Genomic DNA, 27,433 nt, shown 5'->3' with positions numbered 1-27,433 from the left:
TTTCAAGTCCATCTTACAGTGAACTGTGCATGTGTGGATTTGGTTTGGTTAAGTTACTGGCAACAGTGTTGTATAAACTAGAAAATATCATGGCAGAGAGAACACGTTCCTAAAATAAATCTCTGTTAAAAGGTGAGGACCTTATAATTGATTGTGCGTTTACTAAACCTCGTAGTTCAGATTTCATAGCGCATAATAGCAGTAATAACTATCTAACTGACTATTAGGACAGGGACATTAAATACCATGTCACAGCACTTAACAAATAAATACTATTTCATTGCAAGCAATTTGATTTGATGATAAACATGATGTGATTTTTCTCTACAGCCATGCAGACTAGAGACTTTGTTCAATAGACGGAAATTACATTTTGAAAGAATGAACTGATCTGTACTGTATTCCAAATAATAACACAAATATACAACATTCCCTGCCAAGTAACTAGTATACAACAGAGTATTTATGACTACACAGAACAGTTTTTAGAAGCCAAGTACTTGTAGGTGAGTTATTGGGCCTTATTTTGGTTCATTCTTTCTGACAAAATCCTTCTTAGATGGGCAAAACCATGTGCACTGCAGGTGGGGCAGATGTAACTTGTGCAGAGAGAATTAGATTTGGGTGGGGTTTTACTTCAAAATGAGATCTATATTGCAGTGTAAAAATAAAGCAGTCAGTATTTTCCCTGCACAGAAACAAAATTACTCACCCAAATCTAATTCTCTCTGCACATGTTACATCTGCCCCCCTGCAGTGCACATGGTTTTGTCCATCTAAGAAGGATTTTGTCAGAAAGAATGAACCAAAATAAGGCCCTATAACTGCTTCTTCTGTCAAGTAAAATATATAAACTCCCAAAAGTGGATGTACATTATGACCAATACTGGTCACAATGACTTGTTAAGAATCACAAATATTAGTATATAAGGTTAAAACTTGAGGGACATATTTATTTACAAACATTGGCAAATATTAAGGATTCCCAGGATTTAAGGATGGATTGCACAGAGATCACAATAATCTGCAGTTGTTCTTCATTTACACACAGCCCACCGCAACCAACCGACTGACTCCACTGTGCAGTGCTCATGGCGCTGAACAAAGCAGGTCCCAGAGCGCAGGCTTATTCAACCCAGGAAGCTGGCGGCCAATTAAAATGTTGCACCAGCTTTTGAGCCAATCAGAGCTGCTGCCGGTACGCAAGCTCTGATTGTCTCCCCAGCCGGTGCTGCATTTTAATTGGCCGCTGGCATCCTGATCTGAAGAAGCCTGCGCTTCGGGACATCCGGGCTGCAGCTCAGCGGAAGAGGAGATGGGGGAGCAGGAGCCGGGTTACGGTAAGTCAAGTGCGGAGGGGGGGGGGGGGGGCGGACTGGAAATTAGTCCCGGGCCCCAAAATTCCTGATGGCGTGCCTGAAAGCAGCACTCAAATTTGCTATTGGGGTTTGTTGTCGGATTTACCAAGCTCCAAAATGCAAATATTATAGGCTACTTTTGCGGATTCTTTCGGAAATCTTCCAGATGTCCTTCCATACTGAGCACAGATGCCAATGCTGAACCTTTAAGCAATATTATAGCCTAGCCTATCACTCTGCTTGTTTCCTATCAGGAGTATAGGGCCACATTTTTGTATAAATTGTATTTTCACAATGAGAATTTAGGCAAAATGAATTGCTGATTATGATAAGTATGGCCCCCAGAATAAAAACATCTGGAGCACTAAATGATTTTACTATGGGATTATGTATTTTTTCTAGTCCAATACTGTATGTAACACCCTAGAACACTCGTTACAATAACAGAAAGACATGAAAAGGCCTACATTTATTTTGTTGCACATAACAATAAATTATAAAGTGGTTTAATTTAGCAAGTCAAATAATTAGACAGCTACCACCATATACTTAGTGTTTTTGATAATAATTATAATACACATGTACAGTATCCTGCGAAATTGTTGCTGCGTATAGCAGCATTCTGTAGTGGAACCGCAATGTGTATGCAGAGTGGTATATTGCACATGTATGTATCGCAACAGGCTGACATTAGCATGAATGGGCAGGGGGTGGAGGCTTGCACCAACTCTCATTCACTTCAGTGAATAGCAAGAGTTGTCCCTTCCCCATACGTCATCTCAGAATGGCATGGAGCTTTAATACATACCCATGGAAATCCCAGACCCGCCACACAAGCTATGGTGGTTACATGCAATCGCTTTGCCACTGCCTGTTCATGCCACCAAAACACCTTATTTGACAGATACACAGATCCATGCAAGTTGAGTCTTGAGCTCAGCAATCCAGATGACAATAGCCATCTCTATTCCACATGCTTACTGTAACACTCAAATTTAAACACTCGGGGGAAGATTTATTAAGCTTGGTGAAGTGATTAAGTGTCTGGTTTTTATCACCGGCCAATCACCTCCTAACTGTGAAGTTACAGGCTTGGTTTGAAAGATGACAGGTAGGAGCCAGGGCTGGCAACATAAATCTTAGGGCCTGGTACCATAAAATCTCTGGGGGCCCCTGACTGCATACCTAGACTTTAATTGAATGTGTTTTTATCATTAGAATTGCAATATAATAGTGCAGGGCAGATGGGAGGGTGCAGCATTGTATGGTTCACTGTGTTGCATGATGTCACATAGGGGCAGACGTATTAAGCCTTAACAAGAGATACATGCAAGTGTGATAAGGAGAGATAATTGTCCAGCCAATCACCTCCTTACTGACTACTTTCAAACACAGCCTGTAACATGGCAGTTAGCAGGTGATTGGCTGGACGTTTATCTCTCCTTATCACACTTGCATGTATCTCTTGTTAAAGCTTAATACATCTGCCCCTTAATGCATTAGTACTTGTAGCCGGATAGGTGACCACACCAAGGGCTGCACTGCCACAGCCATACTTACAGCCCCTCAGAGCCATGGGGCCCCTCACAAGGTTGAGGCCCAGTACGAGTGTCCCCCTTGACCCCCCTGTCGCCTGCCCTGATAGAAGCTGATTGGCCGGTGTTAAAAACCAGAAACTTTATCACTTCACTGCGCTTAATAAATCTACCCCTGAGACCTGAGAGAATGCAAATATTCTTCAGAAAATGTACCCCTAAAAATCATTAACATCTAAAATGAGCAGCTATTGAGAGTCTGTATTCCTTTAGTGAATAGATCCTTGCGCTGAGTATGCTGTAAAATGAGTGGACACTTGGGGCTGGAAATGTACTAAGAAGGGTCGTATACGGCGATCCCGTTTCTACCCATTCATACCGGGATTGGCCATATGTATACGCAAATATGAATTGGAGAATATTGCAAATTTACAAAGCTGGCGTACTCTCCATATTCATACTTGCCGATGTTGTAACCAATTTTGGCGGCCATATTTACAGACGCCATATACGTACGAAGCGGCGTGGGGTCCCCCCATCCGGCTATAACCAGCCCCAGGCTCATTGAACCGGTCCTGGTTGTAGAAATTCAGGGGGACAAAAAAGTTGGGTCCCCCTGTATTTTTATAACCAGCACCAGGCTCATGGGCTGGTCCTTGGTTCCCAAAATATGGGGGAAAAATTTAATAGGGGTCACCCATAGTTTGACAGCCAGAACTGGGCCCAAACAGTCAGCAGACTAATGCCACAGCCGGCCAAAGCATTAATCCCTCAGACACCAGGACCTCCCCCAGCCAAATATATAACATGGGCATCTATGATGGGAACCCATACCCATATTATGGGATGATAGACACCCATACGGAGCCGTGAACAGCCAATCAGCCGCGGAGCTCCCCCAGATTGCTGATTGGTTAGGGGGACCCGATGTCTGACTTGCCCAGTTTGTAATGGTATCGGGGCAGTGGATTGTTTTTTAACCCCTGGAGGATACCTACATGGAATGAAGAAGACACGTTCTAAGCTGGATTGGAGGTGAGTAAAAAATCCTTTCACAGGCACCCTATGGATTCTACTGGAGAAGATGGTGGGCCCTCATTGGAACCTATAGGTAAGTATGTTTGAGTGAATGTAGTATTTATTTAAAGTTTTATTTTTTCTAAGGTGTGTGTGTTTTTCTTTAACTATTGGCTAAGTTGTAGAACTACAAGTACCAACAGGCCCTTTAATGCCCCGCATGATGGGACTTGTGGTTCCCCAATTTCCTGCAGGCAGGGGAGGCTTAATGGGATTTGTACCGCCACAGTTTAACCCAATAGTTTATTAACGAGCGGAGGGTGGGCGTTCGTGTGCGGGAGGCACTTGCGAGCTTTACGAGTCAACCAGTATAATCTCCATAGTGTATTATGCTTTTAGTTCTTCACATATGCACCAGAGCAGCTGAATGTGAAATGTGGATACACTTCTGTTTTTTTGTAAAGGAAGTTCCAGTCATTTGCAGATGTAAAGACGGGTTGACATTTTATGTCTGTTCCAGTACTGTGGTTAATATGTAATTGTAGGCAGACGCTGTTGAGCAATAACTCAGACGAAAAACTTGGAAAAATAATACAATCTTGCAAACTTGTCCCCATGAGAGAAACAGACATGAGAAAAGAATAAGATTAGAAATAGCCAGAATACATGTGTCATTAAATAACACCATTTTTTTTTGGACAAATATTAACTTGGCCAAGTCTAAGGAAATTGGTAAAGAGCTGGGATTCATAAATGTAACTGGAAACATATAACTGCAACACAAAGATGAAACTATTGTGTGTGAATTAGGCAGCAGCACCCTTCTGTTGTGTATGTATGTTTTTTATTGATTTTTACAGTATTCCTGTGATTTTACTGTAATAGATTTATGGTAACACGGTGTAACAGATTTGTCTTTATTTACTGCAAAGTACAACCTACAGTATTGGAGGTCATTCTAGTTCACACTCACCATTGTGAGTTTGCAACTGCGAACGATGGTGATGGACAGCGCATGTGCTTATTTTCTAATGCGTGTTTGCAGGCCATCTGTGCCAATCGACGAAGCTGCTGATATAGTCGCTGGCCCATTCGCATGGGACAGAGCGGGTGGGAGGCGGCGGACACGGGTCACGCCCATGGGATCTCCCCAGCATTTTAATGGGTTATCAAGTTCTACACAATACACCGAAATATGTTAAGATACACCAAAGACCCACCATTTGATACTCAGATACATCTATTTGACCATCGACCCGTTTGGGAGTTCCTTTATCTATCCATTACCACTGGAAACCTTCCATCCTATCTGGACCTGCCCTTATGCACATTGATGCACAGTTCCCTCAGGATACTTGCTCCCTCACCCATTTCATTTTGGGACTCGCACCCGGACTAGATCCATTTCATCCGCCTACTACTGAGAACCAACACCACCATTAAAATCTCCTCCAGTGGTGTATAACCATCCATACCAGACCATGGACTCCAGTGGTGAGAATGCCATGCTGACTCTATATTTATTACACTGCCATGTGCTTTAAAACCCCAAATTGAGGACTGAGTAGCACACCATACATACCTGTGGGGACTATTTCAATTCCTCTGAGTGTGTCCATTACTATTGTTTTAATTTGTTATATTTTAACAGCATTAACATTTACATTAACCCAGGGGTTCCCAAAGTTTTTTGACTCACGGCACCCTGAAGCATCAGAATTTTTTTCGTGGCACCCCTAGGCTATAGGTTTCTCATTCAGAAATTCAGAAACAAATAATAAATTAAATAAATTGTGTTTATATCTCATCCTTAGGATCAGTTATGTTGTAATGGACAAAATGTAATTCTGTTTGTCCATAATTTTACTATTATATTGGATATAAAGAACTTGAATTGGTCCTTCACCATCAACCCAGGGCACCCCTGCAAGTCTCCCAAGGCACCCCAGGGTGCCACGGCACACAGTTTGGGAACCACTGCATTAACTAATAAATTGTTCTACTTTTGTAAAATTGAACCAACACATTGGGTGACATTCTATGGGATGCGCTAAATGCGCATGTTTTATTCGCGCACCACATCGCTGCAAATCGCCTTTTTCTAAATCGCACTTTTCAGTCAAAATTTGATTATTTAATGTGATGCGCATTTGAGGCTGAAAAGTGCGAAGAGGTGCGAATTGCGGCGAAGAGGTGCGATTTTGAGTAACAAAAAAGTGCGATTTTAAGTAACAAAAAAGTGCGAGTTCTTCCGCCGGTCATGTGCGAGTTTTGGACCAACCGCAGTGCGATTTACAAAACTGTCTCCACATGACTAAGAACCCCCAAACCTATTGGCCCACCTGTGTCCCCTCCATTATGCATCACACCCCCTATATAAAGGGGCATTGGCGCCATTTCACTCTTTGATAGGAAGTAAGGAGCATGGAGAGGAGCAGTAGAAGCGTGAGTTCAGGAAGAGGTGTTGGTGGCAGAGTGATGAGTGGCAGAGGAAGCAGTGGCAGAGGAAGCAGTGGCAGAGGGAGCAGTGGCAGAGGGAGCAGTGGCAGAGGGAGCAGTGGCAGCAGCCAGTCAAGTGGGAGAGGCAGCAGTGTGGCAGGCAGCATGGCCACAGCAAGGCCAGCCTCAGCCCAGACCCTGGCCATCCAGCCCCAGCAGGAGGAGGTGGAGGATCCGCTGGCATCCCCATCCTACAGCCAAGCCCTAGACCATACCCCACACCAGCTGCAGGAGGGCCACATGTCAGAGGTGGAGGAAGATGCTGGTGAGGAGGAGGAAGACACTGGCATGGAGGAGGAGGGCGACATGGCTGGTGGTGAAAATGAGGAGGAGGAGGAGGTGGTAGCTGGTCGCACCAAAAGTGGCCGGATGGTGAGGTTTTCGTATGAAGAAAATGTGGCACTTGTCCGGGCTATCATGCTATCGTGTTCGAGCGTCTGCTTGGCAAAAGCAATTACAAGACCACTGCCCAGCGCAAGCGGTCTATATGGAAGGATATCACCCAGGCGGTGAACGCTGTCAGTCATCATAAGCGCCTGGTCCGCAATGTGAAAAAGCGCTTTAATGATATCAAATGCCAGTTTAAGTAGCCCATGACTTAATTAACCTTTACTTAACCATAAGTGCAAAACCTCTAACTTAAAATAATTGAGACTGACTCAAATAAACCACGCAGACAAAATAAAGACTCAGACACCAGAATTACGTTTAAAAAGGTCAAAGGAATTATTTATTGAAGACCTTGTTAAGCTAAACTAGAATTTTAAATTTGGAATTTTTGGGATCATAAAGATCAAGTCCCTAACGTTAAACTAAAGATGGAGGATGGCAAAAATTCTTAGTCGCTACCACACGCCAGCCCAGTCAACTTGAAACACGTGACTTAAACTTAAGGAGGGGTTCACCACCGCCTCCTAACTGGCACAACCTGCATCGTGAGGATCCCACCACCCCTTAACCTGGCAGAGCAAAAAATGGGCGGTCCCGCAAGGGAACGCCCCTTGTCCACCCGCATGGCGAGGACCACTCGCCGTCCTACGAAAGGGGTGGTGTCCCACGATGACCGCTTATGCCCCCCTTTGACCGCTGGCTGGTAGCGACTTTCCGCCATTTTGGCTGAAAAGCCACCACAAAAAATTGCTTAAAAAGACCAAGCGTACCAGCACTCTGAGGGATAACCATCCCACCGTTGAATGCTAAAATAGGGAGGGCGGGAGGGCTTCCAAAGGTAAGAAGGTGGAGGTCACATGGTCCCTAGAGCTTAAGTAGTGCTAAAATGTACCCTCCCCCTTAACTCCTGATAGGCTAACTACTTCTGCCAACCTTATCACTAGGCAGAAAAACCTGAACAGAGTTTTTTCACTGCCTGAACTTTTACTGACCCTAAGTCAGGGCTCTTATCTAGCCTCATGCTTAAACAGCCTTCAGCTCCCCTAAGTAGCCCATGACTTAATTAACCTTTACTTAACCATAAGTGCAAAACCTCTAACTTAAAATAATTGAGACTGACTCAAATAAACCACGCAGACAAAATAAAGACTCAGACACCAGAATTACGTTTAAAAAGGTCAAAGGAATTATTTATTGAAGACCTTGTTAAGCTAAACTAGAATTTTAAATTTGGAATTTTTGGGATCATAAAGATCAAGTCCCTAACGTTAAACTAAAGATGGAGGATGGCAAAAATTCTTAGTCGCTACCACACGCCAGCCCAGTCAACTTGAAACACGTGACTTAAACTTAAGGAGGGGTTCACCACCGCCTCCTAACTGGCACAACCTGCATCGTGAGGATCCCACCACCCCTTAACCTGGCAGAGCAAAAAATGGGCGGTCCCGCAAGGGAACGCCCCTTGTCCACCCGCATGGCGAGGACCACTCGCCGTCCTACGAAAGGGGTGGTGTCCCACGATGACCGCTTATGCCCCCCTTTGACCGCTGGCTGGTAGCGACTTTCCGCCACAACAAGGTTGCCTCAAGGCAACCTCCACCGCCATCCCCAGGAAAGAACCCGAAAAGGCCATTAACCCGAATACTCATGCCCAAACTCTAAAAATATCCTCCAAGAAGATGCAATTTCCCGCAGGGGAAAGATGCACCCCATCCTCGCGATAAAACCTCACACTGTCCAGAACCAGTGAAGGATGTTTGACGACAATTCCCCCCATGGCTCTCACAAAAACTCCTATTGCGGAGTTCACCTTCTTGCGAGCCTTTTCAATGGCGGAGATCCTAACTGCACCCCGCCAATGAAACCTGGGAATTATCTCCGACCACACCACCTTAACATTAGGCCAGTGTGCCCTCAACGCTACCAGATCCGACTTGATACTTAGAATCAAGTCAATCCCTTTGGTAATACCCAGATCATTACCACCGAGATGAATAACCAGCCACTCAGGCCTGCCCCAGTTCCTCTCATGCCTCATGAGCACTTTCAGGAACTCGACCCAACGCAGACCCCGGACTCCTATCCACCTGACCTGCCTAACACCAAGATAATCATGTGACCTTCTCGCCATTGGATGCCTACCGGCCCAATAAATGAAAGAATGGCCGATGAGCCATATTTGTCCTGATGAATCCGTTGAAACTGAAAAATTAAGGAGATTCCCTAACATCAGTATCTTATTCTTAAAACACAACTTGATACATAATCAACCCATGTGAAGGAGAAAACTTAAAAAACCTCCCGTGGACCAGTTTTGCCAATTGAATTAAGGCCCCCGTGGAGGAAAAAGTAAAAGCAACCTTCACACCATCGATTCCGGAACGCTGCCGTTCCAAAACCGACAGTAAACTTCGTTTTAGGGTTGGCGCAACAGGCGCATCTACAACTTATCTAAACGAACATAAGACTTGTATGCATTTGACTTCCACCGGCCTAGCGCCCGGATCTCACTTACCGACGATCCGGATGCCGCCGCCTGTGTAGCCGACCCAATCCGAAAGGAATGGGTCCCATACTCCTGGGGCCTTAGTCCCAGCACCTCTAAACACTGCTTTAAAACTGCAGCAAATTGAAACTTTGACATTGAACTCCCATCTGGATGCAACAAAAAACTGACCTTGAATCCCCGCAGGGCGGATTCCTAAATAAGCTTGCGCCAAGCTGAGCGGGCAGATATCTTTAACGCTTTGCGCCTGCAGTGTGGTCCAGCGCCCCTTCCCCAGTTGATCTGTTTTGGACTTAACCAACCTGCATAACAACGCTGCCTCTACCTATTTGGACGTTGCCCACCCCCTTTCATGGCCTTAGCCAACACAAAGGACCGAGTGGGGTCCTCCTGACCCCGCAGCCTAGAATGAAAGGCTATGCCCGCAAGGGCAATCGACATGGCCCACTAACCCGGTTCGATGATCTGCCAGACATAAGGCGGGCATGTCAAACCCACTGGAGACGCCCCGGGTACCAATTCCCGGAACCTCTCCCATTGGAAACGGGACAATGCATCCGCAATGTTATTATCTATGCCCGGCACATGGCTGGCAGAGAAATTAATATTAAAACGCAAACACTGCAATACTAGATGCCTGAGCAGCCGCAAGGTGAACGGGCATGAACTCCTCTGATTATTAATCGCGTGCACTACCCCCATGTTGTCGCACCTAGAAACCACCTGCCTATCAGCCAAATCGCGGGCCCACAACACCAGAGACACCACAATAGGAAACAATTCCAATAACAACAGGTTCCTGGTAAAGCCCCTATCCACCCAGGACTTTGGCCAGCCCGAAACACACCACTCCAACCTGAAAAATGCTCCAAACCCACAACTACCCGACGCATCCGTAAACAACTGCAACGCACTGTTGTAACAAGGAGGGGCAGGCCACAAAACTACCCTGTTAAAAGAAACCAAAAACGAAGCCCAAACCTTTAAATCCTCCCTGATTTCCCTTGAAAGATAAACTGAATGATGGAGCCGCGCCACACCAGCTGTTGCGCGTTCCAATTTGCGACAAAAAAACACGTCCCATTGGTATGATTCTGCACGCAAAATTGAAAGATCCCAATAAAGACTGCACCTGCTTTAACCGCACTTTCCGCTTACCCAGGCAGTCTTCAATGAGACCCAACAGCTTCTGAACCTTGTCCGCCGGGAGACGGCAGCATCCCGCCTGGGAATCAATTTCGATTCCCAGATAGCTTAGGCAATGGGTTGGACCCTCTGTTTTCCCTTCCGCTATGGGAACCCCTAATGCTCCAAAAACCCTCTCGGTAACCTCCAATAACCTCTGGCAAACTTTGCTCCCGCCTTGACCCACAAAAAGGAAATCATCCAGGTAATGAGCAATACCCTGATGCCCTGAAGCCGACTGAATGCACCAATGCAAAAAACAACTAAACCTCTCAAAATACGCACAAGAAACCGAGCACCCCATAGGTAGACATCTATCCACAAAAAACTCGCTACCCAACTTGAAACCCAGGAACCGCAAGGAATCCGGGTGTATTGGTAACAACCGAAAAGCGGCCTCAACATCTACCTTTGCTAACAACGCATTGCGGCCACAGCCTCTCACTAACTCCAAGGCCTCCTCGAACAGCTGGTACCTAACCCTGCACCGTTCCTCCGGTATGGCATCATTAACTGACCCACCGTGGGGGTGAGATAGGTGTTGGATCAACCTAAACTTTCCCGGGGTACTCTTGGGTACAACACCTACCGGAGAAATACATAAACCCTGTATTGGCGGAACCGCATATGGACCGCACATACGCCCTAATGCTATTTCCGCGTCCACTTTCTGGCGGACAATGAGAGGAAAATCCCTGGCCGATTTTAAGTTCCTAACCGAAACAACATGCACAGAACCTTCTATCGGCAACTGAAAACCCGAGCGAAAACCATTCAACAAAAACTTGGCAGCCTCTCGATCTGGGTAGCTCCTAAGCCACCTGCCTAACTCTACCACCACTATAGGGGAAGGGGCCTTACTTGTGACTTCCAGCGGCATCACTGGCATCACCTGCCTTGGAAGATGGGGCTGCGGTGCAATCCTTTGCTGGGTGACTGAACCCGCACACTCTGCAGGAGTGTCGAAAACGACAATTCGCCCCCCTGTCGCATTTTCCCTCATTATAAGCGAAACACTTGCCCTTGCCCGCTACCTTGGGGGATTGAGCGGGCGCCACCGCCACCTTTTTCCCCGAAGCTTCACCCAAAGGCCTGGTCTGCTGGGTAACCTCCAACCAGACCTCCACGTCCTTAAACCCCATGGGCAACACCCCGTTCCCGTCCTGCTTGCGACGAAACTTTTCATCATACTCCCGCCAGGAATACCCCTTTGTCTTCAAATACATCTCATGTACCAAAAACAAATATTTTATAAGATTGGGGTATTCTGCCACCCTTGTCTCAGCATAGCAGGCTGCAAAAACTAAAAACCCTTTCAGCCACTGGTGAAAATTTTTAAAAGCATTCTCCCCTATTCCATCGGCCTTTTTCGCCTTCTCAAAAGCCTGCTTCATATCATCAGTCAGTGTAAAAATATCCACATATTTCCCTTTTCTAATCTTTTCCCTCATCCTCTTACGGATGCCCCTGGTGACCGCTGTGTTCGCACAGTGAACCATTTCGGTGAACAGGGGTGGCTCCGCAGGAGGAGGAGCAGCGCTTGAAACCACAGGCTTGTCTTTTGTGGTAACCTTAGCAACCTGACGCGCAATCATCCTGGCTAACTTACGCGGGCGCCTAGGGGAATCCGACCCCACACTGCTGGTGTCGCTATCTGTGGAATCACAAGATGAATGACCCTCACACTCACCCGTGGCCGATGTCCCTGGGGCTTCGTCAGCCGCAACGGCCGACCCGGAAACTGCTGCAGACGTTTCAGGGGCTGTCCTCTCCTCGACCCTGACCTCCCGACTTCTTCTCCTGGATGCTGACGTTGTAGCTGCTCCTGCAATCGCCTGTGAAGACACAACAAGAGAGGGGGGGGGGGGGGGAGAAGAAAAAACACTATCCCCCCCGGCCCCGGCGGGAACCGGAGCCACCGCCGTGGCAGGGGGAACCATTTCAACAGCACCTGAAGGCGGAACCCTCTGTGGATTAACAAACCTTGGGGGGTTCCCGTACCCCCGCGGGGTCTGGGGGTACCCAACCACACCCGCCCCTGAAGAAAAACCGTAACCTTGACCCGGTTGAGGCTGACAATACCCCGAAAACCTTGCCCCTTGCTCCCAAACATAGCCCGCTGAACTGGGTGAACTGAACCCATGCGGACCCATGGTCCCCCACATATGCTGGGCCGGGGTCCCCGACTGATACCCTCCTCCATGCTGAAAACCATAACCCGTGGAAAACACCGGTCTCCAGGGAAATCCCTGGGACACCACGCCCTGCCCGCCACCCCCCATGGGGGACTGAAAATAAGAGGAACTATGGGGCGCCCACTGCCCTTGCCAACCCGACATAGGGGGGCCCTGTGGAATTGAAAGGGAATGAGCCCCTTGCCAGGCTGCTGAGGACATAATCCCACCCACTGAGGGAAACCCCGGGTAACAACTTGGTGCAGAACCCTGCATTTGCACAGAAGTGGCCCCTGAGCTATTAGCATAAAAAACATTTCCTACCACCCCTGCACCTGTAGGTGGCGCTGGTGCACCACCCCCTTGCCCTGTCATGGGATTGTAACCCATAGGCCTAGACCCAGGTTCAGCAAAAAACCCCTGACTAGCCCCAGAATTGGGGGGAGCCAAGCCACTACCCCCCATCCCCACCATATACTGAGGTCTGAGAGTACTCAGACCCCCTAGTGCAGGACCAACGCTTATGGGACACCCAGCCACATTTAGCCCTGCAGAGTTAACGTTTGTTCCAGGCAGCCTTGTAACTGCCTGGCCATCCACAGCCATCCCCCTCCTTTCGTAAACCCCAGCCTCCCCAACCTGCTCATTTCCCAAAGCGGAGCTCACCCGCAGCCCACCGCTGCTCCCCGCAAGGGAAGACAGCGCACCTCCCCCAGCCCCCTGCTCCAAAATGTGAACCTGCCGCGCCGGGGACCCCCGAGCCTCCCCCGGCCCAGAGCCACTCCCCGGCGCCTGATGCTCACCTCCAGGCCTCGCGCTCGATAGAGCCGAGGCCTGCGTAGTAAGCACAGCACCTGCCCCAACGTGAGCGCCAGGCCTCGCGCTCACCAGAGCCGAGGCCTGCGCACCATGTCCGGTATCCCCGTCAGCGGGTGGCGCCGGCATCGTCATTGCCGCGTCACCCGCCGTCAGAACAGAGCGCGCGCTAGCCAGCGCCGCGCCCTGCCCCTCAGTTGCCGGAACGCTCCCCGCCGGGGGAGCCGGCATACCCAATACACCCGCCTGTGTCCCCGCCGCGTCACCCGTCTCCGGAGCAGGGCGCGCGCTAGCCAGCGTCGCGTCCTGCCCTACCACTGCCACAAAGCTCCCCGCCGGGGAAGCCGACTTCCCCGACACACCAGCCACTGCCACCTCCGGCCGGGAGCTCTCCAGGCTCCCGGCCTGTTCCCTGCCCGACACCAACCCCCCGGTCAGCGCCGGAGCGGGAGAGGGGGGAGGGGGAGAAGCCACCATAACAACACTATCAGCCTGGCTCAAAGGGGGGGCAGGCAAAGCCTCAGCCCTGACCTCTGCACCCACTACTCTCACCCTGGGCCGCCTGTACCCCCGAAGGGGCCTGGCAGCGTCCACCAGTCGGCGGGGAGGGGGAGCAGAGCGTCTAGGCCTAGGCATTCTAATGCTTAAGATGACAGGAAAATAATCCACTTACCAGATCTGCGCAGGAGCCCACAGGATACCAGCACTTCCAAAGGTAAGAAGGTGGAGGTCACATGGTCCCTAGAGCTTAAGTAGTGCTAAAATGTACCCTCCCCCTTAACTCCTGATAGGCTAACTACTTCTGCCAACCTTATCACTAGGCAGAAAAACCTGAACAGAGTTTTTTCACTGCCTGAACTTTTACTGACCCTAAGTCAGGGCTCTTATCTAGCCTCATGCTTAAACAGCCTTCAGCTCCCCAAAGCATAAAATGGCCCTGGAGATGGAGGAGGCCACCAGGACAGGAGGAGGAAGCCCCACCACTGTCAGCTACAATGCATATGAGGTGAAGCTGAAGCGCATCATCCCCCCTGAGGTCCTGCCTGGCATGCATGTGGCGGATTCCGACAGGCCAGAAACGCCACCGCGAGCTGGTAAGTGTGACCCCATGCAAACTTTAACATACGTGCCAATGTATTATACCTGTAATGTGCACTTGTATTGTTATGCTTTGTAAAGTGCTGCTGTGGAACTACATAGCCCAGCAAGGTCATGTACAAGAAAATGGCTGCTCCTACTTTGGAATTGCTGATAATGCTGGGCCTTGTAGTTCCACAACTAATCATAGTAAATAACAGTGTACCATTCTTTGCAGCAGCCTAACATGTATGTGTACAAATACCCTGTGGTGTACTGGTGGTTTAGCTGCCATGCCTACATACCACCGATTAACCAATACTTGTCATGTGTACACTAGTTTACTACTAAGCTTTAAAATAAAGATTTGACTTTAAGCCAAAAAAAGGTGGTCCAGATATAATGCAGTCCTTTTCCATTGGGTATAGACCATTATTGAGAAATCAAAGCATGTTTTCTGAAAATGCTTATCCATTGCAAGGTCCTTAATGCCTGGCCATCTTTCCTTGTACAGATTGTCCGTCCCGAAGTGCTGCGGCATCCAAGAGAAGAAGGCCCGTTGCTGCAGAATCTGCGGAAGCAGGTAAATGACTAAACAACACCCCATTACACATACAGTACACACACCCATGTCACATCAACAATATCTCACACTACATTCTGCTCCTGCTGCTACATTGCAACGGAAATGAATGTAATCTGAGCTAGGCATGTGACATATTATTAATGTCAATGTTACATGCTGTATCGGGGTACATGTGTAAGTGCATAACACCCCTAGGTATGGCCGTCAGCCATCTATAGCCCTATGTAAGACAGTGTAGACGACAGTGTGGCCTATATATGCATCAATACTTACCTCTTCATCTGAATCCACAGGTGCTATACAACTAGGGAGCAACACAACAGATTCTTCAATAGTGGTGCTAGACGAAATGGACATCATTCTTGATCCGGTCGACACCTTTGCGGCAGAGGAAGAAATGCAGGCCTCGTCACAGAGTGATCTTCCCCCAAGTGGGGTGTCTCCCAACCCACCCCCAACCACCCAGCCACCCCATACACCAGCTACTGCTTCCCAAGTAGCTAACTCCTTGGTTAATTTCAAGGACAAACAGCTAGAATTCATGGCCTCCCAAAGCCTCCAAATTGGTAATATACAGGGGTACATGCGTGACACCTTCCTTCAGTTACGCAAAATTGCACATAGTGTCCGGGTAGGTGTAGGCACTCAAGTGCGCATTGCCAACAGTATTGACACCCGTTTTGCAGAACTAACTGCTGCAATAAGGGAGCAGAATAGCCATATTGGGAGCCTGGCCCAAAGTCTCACAGCACTAACCCAAACATGCACAGCGCAGACCAATGCCCTACTAGCTATGCAGGCCCAAATACAGCAGCAGCAGGAAGCCAATGTGGGAGGTGGCACTACATCAACCCTCAGCAGTGTTTCCAGCACCCCAATAAGTGGCTCCCCCACTTCCCCACCCCGTCGTAGTGTGAGGACCCGTGGTGGCCTTAGTGCCGGCTCTAGAAGTGGTGTAGGGATGCCTGATGCTGGGCGAAGGTAGCTGCTACATGAGTGTGTATACTTATTAAAATGCCAAAGATCTTTGTACATGGCCCCACAGTTGGTATTTAGCACATGTAAAAATGCAGAATGCTTTTCCCCAAAAAAAAGTAAAAGTTGCTAACCGCATACCATTGTGTTTGTGTCTTTTTCTAAATACAAATTAATGTGTGAATTATAACATATTGTAATGGTATATGACTATGGGATTGCACTAAAGTAGTGTGGTATAACTCCTTGGCTGGCAAAGGTTGCGGATCTACATATTCCAGCAGGCTCTGACACTCATGGTTTGGACTGTAATGGTTGTAGTGTGTTTGGGCATGCTGGCACATGTAGTTCCACAACACCAGTGAGCCATGTTTCACTGCAAACTTCATTCATACATGTATCAAAAGTACTTAGAAGGTATATATCAGCAAGGGATAGGTCAGCACCACCATGTGCATCCGTTGGGGACTGGTGTTAGGTTAAATGTGGGTGGAAACAGATGGTATTGGTCAATAATTTGTTTATGACTACACTTACAACACTGGTACATTTTGGAGTACAGGGCACATGTGCTTACCAGAAAAGTAACGGCTGCTGATGTATGTCCGCAACAACTTCTTTATAGCAAGTAACAGTTGAGTCAAATGCTTCAACAAAGTGGCCTGTGATACCACCAAGGCCCATGAGGTCACAGACTGAGTGGAGGCTGTGGACAAATAGTAGAGGGCACACATTAATTTGTGCTGGCCAGACACTGCATAGTTGGCACCCACAAAATGGGACAAATCCTCTCTCACCTGCTCATATAACTCCTACAGGGTAATGGGGTTCAGCGTAACCATCCCCACAACCTGTTGATCCGACAGGTAGTCCAGGTACAGGCGAGCACCATACATACGTGGGGTACCCAGTAGTGGGGGGGCTACCAGGATCTGTTGCGCAGCATCCTCCCTCCTGCGTTGCTCCTCCAAATGGGACACATCACAGATAAGCAACTTTAAAATAGTCATAAAAATCTACATGATTTAAACCCTCACAGGTGTCCTTACTGATGTTGGGGTTTATGTAGGGGTGTTTGTGAGTGATAATGAAGGCACCTGTGTTGAAATTAACCATGTGTGCACTTGACCAAAATGAGTTCTGTGCAAATTCGCCAAACAGAACCAGGTCTGAAATAAGTGCGATAAATAGACACCTTAAGAATGCGAATTGCAAATGCGCATAGCATTAAATAAGCGGTTTGTATACTTTTGTATTGGAAAACATCTGGATGCGATAAAAATGCGAATTAATCTCGCACTTTTGGTCCGCATACCTTTACGCACATAATATGCGATTTCAGTCCCTTAGCGCATCACATTAAATTTGCGATTTCTATGAAAAATGCGATATCGCCATTTTGTGGTCTAATTACCGCAAAATAAGCAAAATCGCATCCCATAGAATGTCACCCATTATTTCAAGCTCTGGCCTTTCTGTTTTATCTGTCTACTTCAAAGATGGCCCGATTTAGACCTCATCGCTCATCTGCAAGTGGTTACCCGCCACCATCCAAAGTAAAAACCCGCCCTGTGCAAATCTGTGAGTGAAATGCAAAAATGTCACAATCCGTTATCCTGTTGCACATCCGTATGCAATTCATACATATCAAATGATTTTCCCAGAAAATGACAGGTTGCCATCTCCAAATTCTGGCTTCCTGTAGTCAAATTGCAAGGGAATTGCACGCACTGATCTGTATGCATATCCTGTCATTGGATAATCAAACAGACTGCGAACAGTAATCAACTCTGGATGGGTTGGGATCATTTGGTCTACAGCATGATGGTCGACAGTCATTAGGTCGGCACCATTAGGTCGACATGGGAAAAGGTTGTTTATATGTAATATAAACAAGCTATGGTCCTAAAGGCATGGGATTCCCTTTGTAATAATATGTACTGTATAAAGTAATTGCAATGCTGCTATAATCCACATATAGCACATCAGCTAATCTCATAGACAATGAGCACCTGATCCCTGTAAATCTCTCAATGAGACATCTAATGTATTACCATTTCATAGACAACATTCCCTTTGAAGCCAGCTGCTGCATATACATTTAAAGAGATTCAGCTGGATTTTGTGATCTAGGGGGGACATTTACCAAAATGGATTCGTAGAAAAAAGGTGTATTCGTAGGGAGAAATACACCTTTTTTTTACGAATTTGTATTTTCGGGATTTACAATCCCAAAAATACAACAATTCGTAGTCCTAAAGATGGAACATTCGTATTTGTAGTTACAAATACGAATGCCCTACACCATCGATAGGATACGACAGAAATCACCATTCAAAAGAATGGTGGTTTCTGATTTACTAAGCAGCCGTATGGATAATACAAACACACGTGCGTCTCCGTCAGTCCGGTTTGGTTTCGGGGTTTTCGGTTTATTTTTTTGCAAAGACCCTTACCTGGACTACGTCGCGCTGGGACAGGTGAGTATGGTTTCCTTCCACAGCTTCCCAAATGGATTTCGTCGGATCCGGACGGGGACACCATCGCCGACAGCGACGTCGACATGGAGGAAGAAGACGACACAGGACCAGAAGACGCCGACACAGGACATCAGGGCTACCTACGGAGAGAAGATAGGTAAGTATTAGTATGTGTGGGCTTTGTGTGTAATAAAGTTTTATTTTAAAAGTGTATCAGTGTGTTTTGTGCACTATTTTTTTAACTGTAGAACTACAAGTGCCAGCGGGCCCTTTAATGCCCAGCAGGCTGGGACTTGTGGTTCTCCAAGTCCCAGCTTGCTGGGGAGGCTTGCTGGCACTTGTAGTGCCACAGTAAAAAACAATGGTTTATCTATTTTTTACAACATAATCAGCCCGATGCCCACCGCCCAGGGGCATCGGGGACAGCACCAGGCTTCAGCCTGGTCAGGTAAGTCCTGGAGGGGGGGGACCCCTTTATTGGGGGGGTCCCCACTCCCCCAGGGCCCCTGGCCAGGCTGACTGGTGGGTAGGGAGAATGTTTTGGCCGCGGGACCTTATATTATAAGTGTCCCCCGGCTGTGACATTACCCTGCCGGCTGGTTGTGCCTGGGGCTGGTTCTTAAAATACGGGGGACCCCTACTCATTTTGTCCCCCGTATTTTGGGAACCAGCCCCGGACCTGGAGCCTGGGGCTGGTTGTTAAAAATCGGGGAACCCCTATTTGTCGGGTTCCCTGATTTTTAATTACCGGTCCCGGCTCCTTCAGCCTGGTGCTGGTTATGGCTGTGGGGGGGACCCCATGCCGGTTTTTTTTTTTATTTATTTATTTTTCTATTTTTTTTTACACCTTGCAGCCTGCACGGATCTGACTTGATCCGTGCAGACTGCTAGAAATAATTCGTATTAGCAGCCGTATATACGGCCGCTAATACGAATCATTACACCATCGGAGGGTTACAAAGCAGTCGTATCTGACTGCTTTGTAAATCCCCCTCCGGAACACGACTTTGCATACGACTTAAACAGTCGTATGCAGTCGTAGGGAAACAACCAATACGAAAAACTAGGTTTTTCATATTGGTAAATTTCCCCCCTAGTGTCTGCACGGACTGTCATACGGTAAACTGGCAGTTTTACTCATACGCATTTCACTCTTTATACTGACATATGGAGACTAATAGTGGCAACATGCATTTCTGACAGCTGCCTACTGCAAAGCTCCTTTTATTTGTATTCTTGTTTATTATAGGTATTATTGCAAATCACTAATTAATAATGTAATTATGAATTGTAGCCTATATTAGCCAAAGTGATCACTGGTCATCTCACAGCTCGACTACTGCAATGTTCTCCTCACTGGAATCGCTCGCTCCCAACTGGCTCCTCTCCAATCTGTCCTTATCACTGCCGCCAGGCTTATCTTCCTCTCCCGCTGCTCTACTTCATCCACTTCCTTTCAACAAAATCTGCACTGGCTCCCATTCCCCTACATAATCCTCTTCAAACTCCTCACACTCACTTACAGAGCCATCTCTAATTTCACTACTACATATATCTCCAACCTCATCTCCATTCATACTCCCTCCCGCCCTTTGTGGTCGGCCGACAGCTGTTGTCTCTCCTCCACCCTGATCACTGCTTCCCATGCCAGAGTCCAGGATTTTGCCCATGCTGCACCACTCCCTAGCTCCTTTAGACTCTTTCCGACTTTGCAAAGCTTCAAACGAGCACTGAAAACTCATCTATTCATCAAAGCGTACCCTTCCACTGCATAACTTGGTTCGGAGGCTTGTCCTTTGACCCCTGCCACATTGCCTTGACAATCTCTGCCTGCTTACATCCTGCCATCAAGCCGCCTCCCACTCGCTTGCACCTCATGTAATCTAACTGTCTCCCCTTCCTACTAGACTGTAAGCTCTTCAGAGCAGGGCCCTCTTCCCTCCTGTCCTCAAAGACCTCTTCTATTCACATTTCACTCACAGCTCTCCTATACTCAAACACTCTGTGACCATCTTTATCCGCATACTCATCTCCATCTTTGGCCACCAGCCCCTAGTAGTACATTGGTCAAGTCCTCACTACTTACATTTAAGCTGTTATGTGTATTTAATTGTGGCATTTATTTTATTTGTACTCAGTTTTGTTTTTCATTTACTGTAATGTTTAATTTGTCTCCATGTACTGTTACTTTATACTGTGCAGTGAAACACTTGTGGCGCCTTATAATGTAAGCAGACACTGTGCAAGAATATGCAAATGTCGCAACTGCTTGGAACAGCTCATGTCAATCGCTTTGCAAAGAATCCTCTCTGAAATCCTCTCTGTGATCATGGATGCAAGACAATCATGGCACCGGTGCACTGAAACACAGGCGCATGGGCAGTCAGCTGATAATAGCTCAACTGCAGAAACAGCGGGCTCGTGTGCAATGCTGTACAACGCTGAATTGGGATGTACTGTATTCAGGGGCGTAACTAGAACTTTGTGGGCCCCATAGCAAGAATTTTGAAAGCCCCCCTTCCACCTTCTCCACACACACATCATTGTCAATACAATGAGAGGGGGGGAGCATGGGGAAACAAGTGGGGAGCAGAGTGAGAGAGAGAATAGGGGCAGGGAAAGATTCAAAGAGGTGAGACAGATGGAGAGGGAGTTAGAGAGAGGGTTGAGAGAAACAGAGGGGCAGGGAAAGAAAGCAGGGGCAAGAGAAAAGAGAGAGAGCTGGTGGGGGGGAAATAGGGTGTGGGGGCGCGAGAGCACTGGGAGTCGGAAAAAGATGAGAGAAAGGAAGAGAGTGGGGGTGAGGAGAGAGAAAAAAAGAGTGTGAAAAGGTGGCAGTAGAGAATGAAAAAGACATACAAAGATGGGGGAATGGGAGAGGGGTAAGAAGTGGAGGAATAAGAAGAGAGAGATGTGGGAGGGCAGAGAGACAAAAAGAGGGTGACAGACATCACAGGCTTTCTACCTCCTAATCCCCCCTCACCCACTGTGTACCTTGCCCTAGCCCCCCCCCCCCCCTTCCCAACTGTGTCCCTCAGTAAGCCTCCATCCCTCAACGTGTACCTCAGTAAACCCCTCGCCCACTGTGTACCTTTGTTAACCTCCCCTTCAATAAAGTGAAGCTGCTGTTCCCCGGCAGGATCTCCACATCTGTTGCACTGTTCTCGGCAGCGTCTCCTAAGGCGCTGTTCCCCGGCAGGGTCTCCTTGTCTGTGGTGCTGTTCCCAGGCAGAGTCTCCACGGTGCTGTTCCCCGGCTGGGTCTTCCTCGGTGCTGTTCCCCGGAAGGGTCGGGTCTCCTATGCAAACACACCGGAAGCATGCCAGGTGCAAAGCATAGGGGAGGAGAGATCAGAGTCGCTGACTCGGTGGGGGGAGGGGGCACCGGACGGCCGCGGGCGCTCAGCAGCACTCTTTAGAAAAACAATAATTTAAAAACTTCCAGAGGGTGCAGGCAGGGCAGCCGGGGGGGAGAGCGGGTACTAATTACCCAGGCTTGCTGGAGGGGCCCTTCAGGGCCCCTGGTCCGACCCCTCCCTTCCTCCTCCGTCCATTCCGGGCAGCAACAGCAGCACACACTTCTACAGCATGTGCTGTGCTGACAGCAGGCTCAGCATGAGCATCTCACTGATAGGGTGAGAGCTCATGCTGGGCCTGCTGTCAGCACAGTACATGCTGTAGGTGTGTGCTGCTGCTCAGTTTAGAGATTTTAGAGGTTTCCTTCACCCCCCCCTCTAAACATTTTGGGGGCATGGCCTAAGCACGGGATGTGGCCACACCTCCCACACTTCGGCCATGCCCCAAAAATTTTACCGGGTCAGGCATTTCTCTCGGCTGCCCTGTTGCAGGGGATAGTCTGCTGGGTCCTCGGGCCCCCCAAGCCCCTGGGCCCCATTTAAGCTGCATCCCTTCACCCTCTATAGTTACGCCACTGACTGTACATACATTATTGCTTGCCAAGTACTGTACAAAGTACTTATAAATATATACAGTATATACATTTCACTCTAGGAACACATCAGCCACTACAACACTGATCATTGCATAACATTCTGATCAGCCGCATGTATTTTAATAGATGCCCTTATATTGTAATATCTGTGTAACTTTTAAAAGTTGTCCGGCACTTTTATGTTTCTTGAATGCGGAATACTACTACTACTAATAATAATAATAATAATAGTAATAATAATACCTTATTTTCCTCCTTTCATACAGGCAAAATATTTTACCCCTTTAGTAGTCGAATTTTGAAAAATTCTTGCTTATTGGGTAGCTGAAAATAACTGTCACAGTTTCCAGACCCCCAGCAGGTCACATGTTCCAGGTCACCCAGCATGTGCACAGGGAGAGTTTGCAAACTGTCACATTTTCTAGAGCACAGCGGTGATCCATTGTAAACTTGTGCCAGGTAGACTGTATTTATTTTCATGATGAGCCAGAATTTGTGCTGTTTTGTGTCCTCAAAATGCAGGTTGCACCCCTCTGCCTGGGCTCTCTCACTGAACTGGCACAGACAACCGGAGAATAACTTAGATATGAGCATGAATTTGTGCTGTTTTTGGGGGGATTTTTAATCCGCTGGCCAGTACAGAATGCTATGATGTAACAAACTGGGTGTGACTTAAAAGTTACCATTGGTTACATGATGAAAATTTGGGCAGGTGTTATGTCACGGATGGAGTCAAAATCCCGGAGGTCGGAATCCCGATGGTCGAAATACCAACGCCAGAATCCCAACCGCCACAATCCCGACCACCGAAATGCCGACAATTTGTCCCTCTATGGGGGTCTACGAGGATTCAGTATTGAATCCCGGCGGTCGGGATCCCGGCGTTCAGAATCCTGACGCCGGAATCTCGACATCCAAAATCCCGACAAGGGGGGGACGTGGATCGCCCCCCCTTGCGGGCTCGCTGCGCTCGCCACGCAGCGGGCCCGGTGCCTCGCTACGCTCGGCACACTAATTTATTCTCCCTCCAGGGGTGTCGTGGACACCCCAGGAGGGAGAATGTGTCGGGATTTCGGCGGTCGGGATTCCGGCGTCGGGATTCTGAACGCCGGGATCCCAACCGCCGGGATTTTAACTGCATCCTGTCTACGACACCCATAGAGGGAGAATAAAATAGTGTGGGCCCATTAGGGCAGTACGAATGGTGTAATGGTTAGCATTACTGCCTCACAGTGCTGAGGTCAGGGGTTCAATTCTCACCATGGCTCTAACTGTGCAGAGTTTGTATATTCTCCCCGTACTTGCGTGGGTTTTCTCCGGGTACACCGGTTTCCTCCCACAATCTAGAATAATACTGGTAGGCCAATTGGCTCCCAAGAAATTAACCCTAGAAAGTCTGTGTGTGTACATGTGGTAGGGAACATAGATTGTAAGCTCCACTGGGGCAGGGACTGATGTGAATGTTCAAATATTCTCTGTAAAGCGCTGCGGAATATGTGTGCGCTATATAATAAACTGTTAATAAATTCACGGCCCCCTCTTGCCGGTAGTTCGGTGGCCGGGATTCCGGCCGCCGGGATTTCATACTGAATCCTTTATGTCATATCCTTGTTTATTAAGCTTAGTATGGCTTCCTATATAAGCTGTTCTGAATCTTTGTACGCAACCGCTTTCAGGGTCACGTCTGTGGCACTATCATAAGATGCCAGTAACTAGTTGAAGAGGTTAAAGTGACCCAGGACAGGGGTGCGGAGTATAATATGTTGGGAGGTCTTCACCAAGAACCCTTGCAAAGAGGTGAGATCATGTCTCCCTGCCTGGGCTCTCTCACTGCACTGGCATAGGCAACCAGGGAATAGATATGAGCTGAAGACTGGATCGGAGGGAAGAGTAAAAACTGAAGAATATTATTTGAAGAACTAGATGGACCAAGACTAGATAGGCCAAGTGGTTCTTATCTGCCATCAAATTCTACTGTATGTTACCAGATGATTGGACCAGAGCTGAGGACAGAAGACTGAAGAATATATATGGAGAATTACCAGATGAGTAAAATGGAACCGAAGACTGAGGAATTCTGATCCAGAGAATTAACAGATGACTGGACTGGAGCTGAAGACTGTAGTAGATATCGGGAGAATTGCCAGATTGTTAGGAGCAGCTCTGGTTGCGCGGCTCCGGTAGTACGTGGACGACACGCCCTGGCTGTTGCTAGGTGGCTGGGACGCCGTCGCGTCATTCCCTCTGTGCTTCCGCCGGATGCGGGTGCAAGTAGCGCTGCTCCGGCACTTCTGACTTCAAGCGCCCCGGCTGTTGCTAGGCAGCCGGGACGCCGCCGCGTCATCAGCCCCGCACTTCCGCCGGACGTTGACGCGCACTCAGCTGTGTTCTCACAACTCCTTCCTCCCCTGCCGCAACGGTTGCCTAGGCGGCGGGGGACGCCAGGCGGCCGCGGGAAGGCGGGGACAGTCTGCAGCTGATTTGCAGCAGCTGCGGGGGACGCCTTTTTGGCGCCCTATTTAAACTCCGGGCACCACTCTCTGACGCCGGTGATAGTTCTTCCTTGCTCGGTCAGAGTGCTCCCGGTTCCCTGGTTCCTGGTGGTCTTGGCTCCTGTCCTGCTTCCAGCATTCCAGTATCTGTTCCTGCGTTGCTGCTGAGGATTAACCCTTCCCGTTCCGTATCTACCTCTCTCAGATAAGTGGGGGTTATCCTCATCTCATTTGTTCCTGTTCATTCTAGTATTATTTTCATACCATCCTTGAGTATTGTTACTCCTGTATGCCATTTAGTGTTAAGTACCATCTTTTGAGTATTGTTACTCCTGTACATCTGTTATTGTTCTTATACCATCATTTGAGTATTGTTACTTCCACATATCGTTTATTGCTTCAATACCATCTCTGGAGTATTGTTACTCCCAGTGCCTTTAAGTGGCAAGTTCTATCATCTCCTAGTCTAGTGAGTCCTCGCCAGTGGTTGTAGTTAGTAGTTCCACTTGTCCTTCGTTGGCCTTGACGTGCGCGTTGTCACAAGTAAGACCTGGTGGCATCGGGGGCGGAGCCTGACTAACGGGCTCTGTCAAACGCGGCTATTATAGGTGAAGTCTTAGCCCTTGCACGTGTCCGTCAATTCTATCCGGAGGCAACGGAGTTAGGGTTGGCGGGGACTCTACGGATCCTAACATTATCACCGGCCTAAAAAAGAAAAGGCAGCTTAGTGCTTATTTTTGGGGATTCGTTCCTTTATCATGGATCCTGCTCAACAGGCCGCAGGCCACGCACTTGCAGGGCAGATGCATACACTCACCCAGAAGCTCCAGGAGCTTACCCTCATGGTTAATACACAGGAGGAACGGGTGCATAGGGGCTTATCTCCTGCTAGAAACCCTGAACCTAAAATAAACCTTCCTGACCGTTTTTCTGGGGATCGCTCCCAGTTTTTTAATTTTAGGGGGGCTTGCAAATTGTTTTTCAAACTCCGGCCGATATCCTCAGGTACGGATATTCAAAAGGTGGGGATTATTGTCTCTCTTCTCCAGGGTGATCCTCAGTCCTGGGCTTTTGGGCTCCCTTCAGGAGACTTGGCCCTCACGTCTGTGGATTCTTTCTTCTCTGCTATGGGGGTACTATATGATGACCCAGACCGGGCTGCCTCTGCCGAAGCTAATCTTCGGGCCCTTCGGCAGGGTAAAGGAACTGCGGAGGCATATTGCACCCATTTTCGGAGAAGGGCTATTGATTCCGGGTGGAATGACCCAGCTCTCCGTAGCCAGTTCAGAATAGGGTTGTCAGAGGGTCTTAAGGACGCCCTAGTGCATTACCCCACTCCCACATCCCTTGATGAGGTCATACAATTGGCCATCAAGGTAGACCGGCGTTTTCGCGAACGCCAGAGAGAGAGGGACTCAGGGGTGCTGCCCTCACAGTCGCATGGGGTTGCCCTGGAGAATTTAGATGAAGAACCCATGCAAATAGGAGCTACTCATTTATCAACCGCAGAAAAAAAACGTAGGACCCGGGGTTTGTGTCTCTACTGTGGAGGTCAGGGTCACCGGGCAGTAGCTTGTCCTTTGAAACCAGTAAAAGACCGGGCCTAGATGAATTCGGGGGAGTTCATTTGGGCCTATCTAGTTTTTCTCCCCTCAACACGATCTTATTACAGGTCGTTGTCTCTAGTGGTAAAACATCATCAGAGGTCTCTGCCTTTGTGGATTGCGGGGCGGCTGGCAACTTTATAGACATTGGACTGGTTCACGCCTTGGGGCTCAAGCCCATACCCTTAGTTAATACCGTGTCGGTCTGTGGGTTAGACGGCCTTCCGCTCTTCAACGGCAGCATCTCTTCATGCACTCCTGGTATTCATTTGTCGGTGGGAGCTCTTCATTAGGAAGAGATCTCTTTTTACATTTTTCATTGTCCATGGGCTCCTCTCGTACTGGGTTTACCATGGTTAAAAAAACATAATCCCAATATTGACTGGGAGACAGGGGAGATTACGCAGTGGGGCTCATCTTGTGCTGACAAATGTCTCACGCTTCCTCTCCGGGCCATACACTCGGTCGTCTCTTCCTTGCCTCCTCCTTATAGGGAGTTTGCCGATGTATTCTCGAAAAAAGAAGCTGATACTTTGCCCCCTCACCGCGCTTTTGACTGTGCCATTGACCTGATTCCTGACTCCCGGCTGCCCAAAGGGAGGCTTTATGCCTTATCGGTTCCTGAATCCCAGGCTATGGACAGTTATATCAAAGAAAGTCTCGAGAAAGGGTTTATTCGTCCCTCTAAGTCACCGGTAGGCGCAGGTTTTTTCTTTGTAGAAAAAAAGGACGGGTCACTTTGCCCGTGTATTGACTTTCGAGCTCTTAACAAAATAACTATCAAGAAT

General features: G+C 48.2%; 1 long non-coding RNA gene across 2 annotated transcripts in view; it reads right to left on the bottom strand.

Moving 5' to 3' along the window:
• Positions 1-18,710, bottom strand: part of LOC146058527 (uncharacterized) — a 129,622-nt gene extending 110,912 nt beyond the window's left edge. For both annotated transcript variants that reach the window (XR_014469865.1, XR_014469864.1), the window contains exon 1: positions 18,575-18,710. This is a non-coding gene — a long non-coding RNA (uncharacterized LOC146058527). The remainder of the gene's footprint in view (positions 1-18,574) is intronic.
• Between the last annotated feature and the right edge of the window lie 8,723 nt (positions 18,711-27,433).

The sequence above is a fragment of the Crinia signifera genome, chromosome 1 (genome assembly GCF_055691185.1).
Source record: "Crinia signifera chromosome 1, ASM5569118v1, whole genome shotgun sequence".
Classification (NCBI taxonomy): domain Eukaryota; kingdom Metazoa; phylum Chordata; class Amphibia; order Anura; family Myobatrachidae; genus Crinia; species Crinia signifera.
The sequence above is the reverse complement of the archived record's forward strand: the minus strand, read 5'-3'. Positions and strand labels throughout refer to the sequence as shown.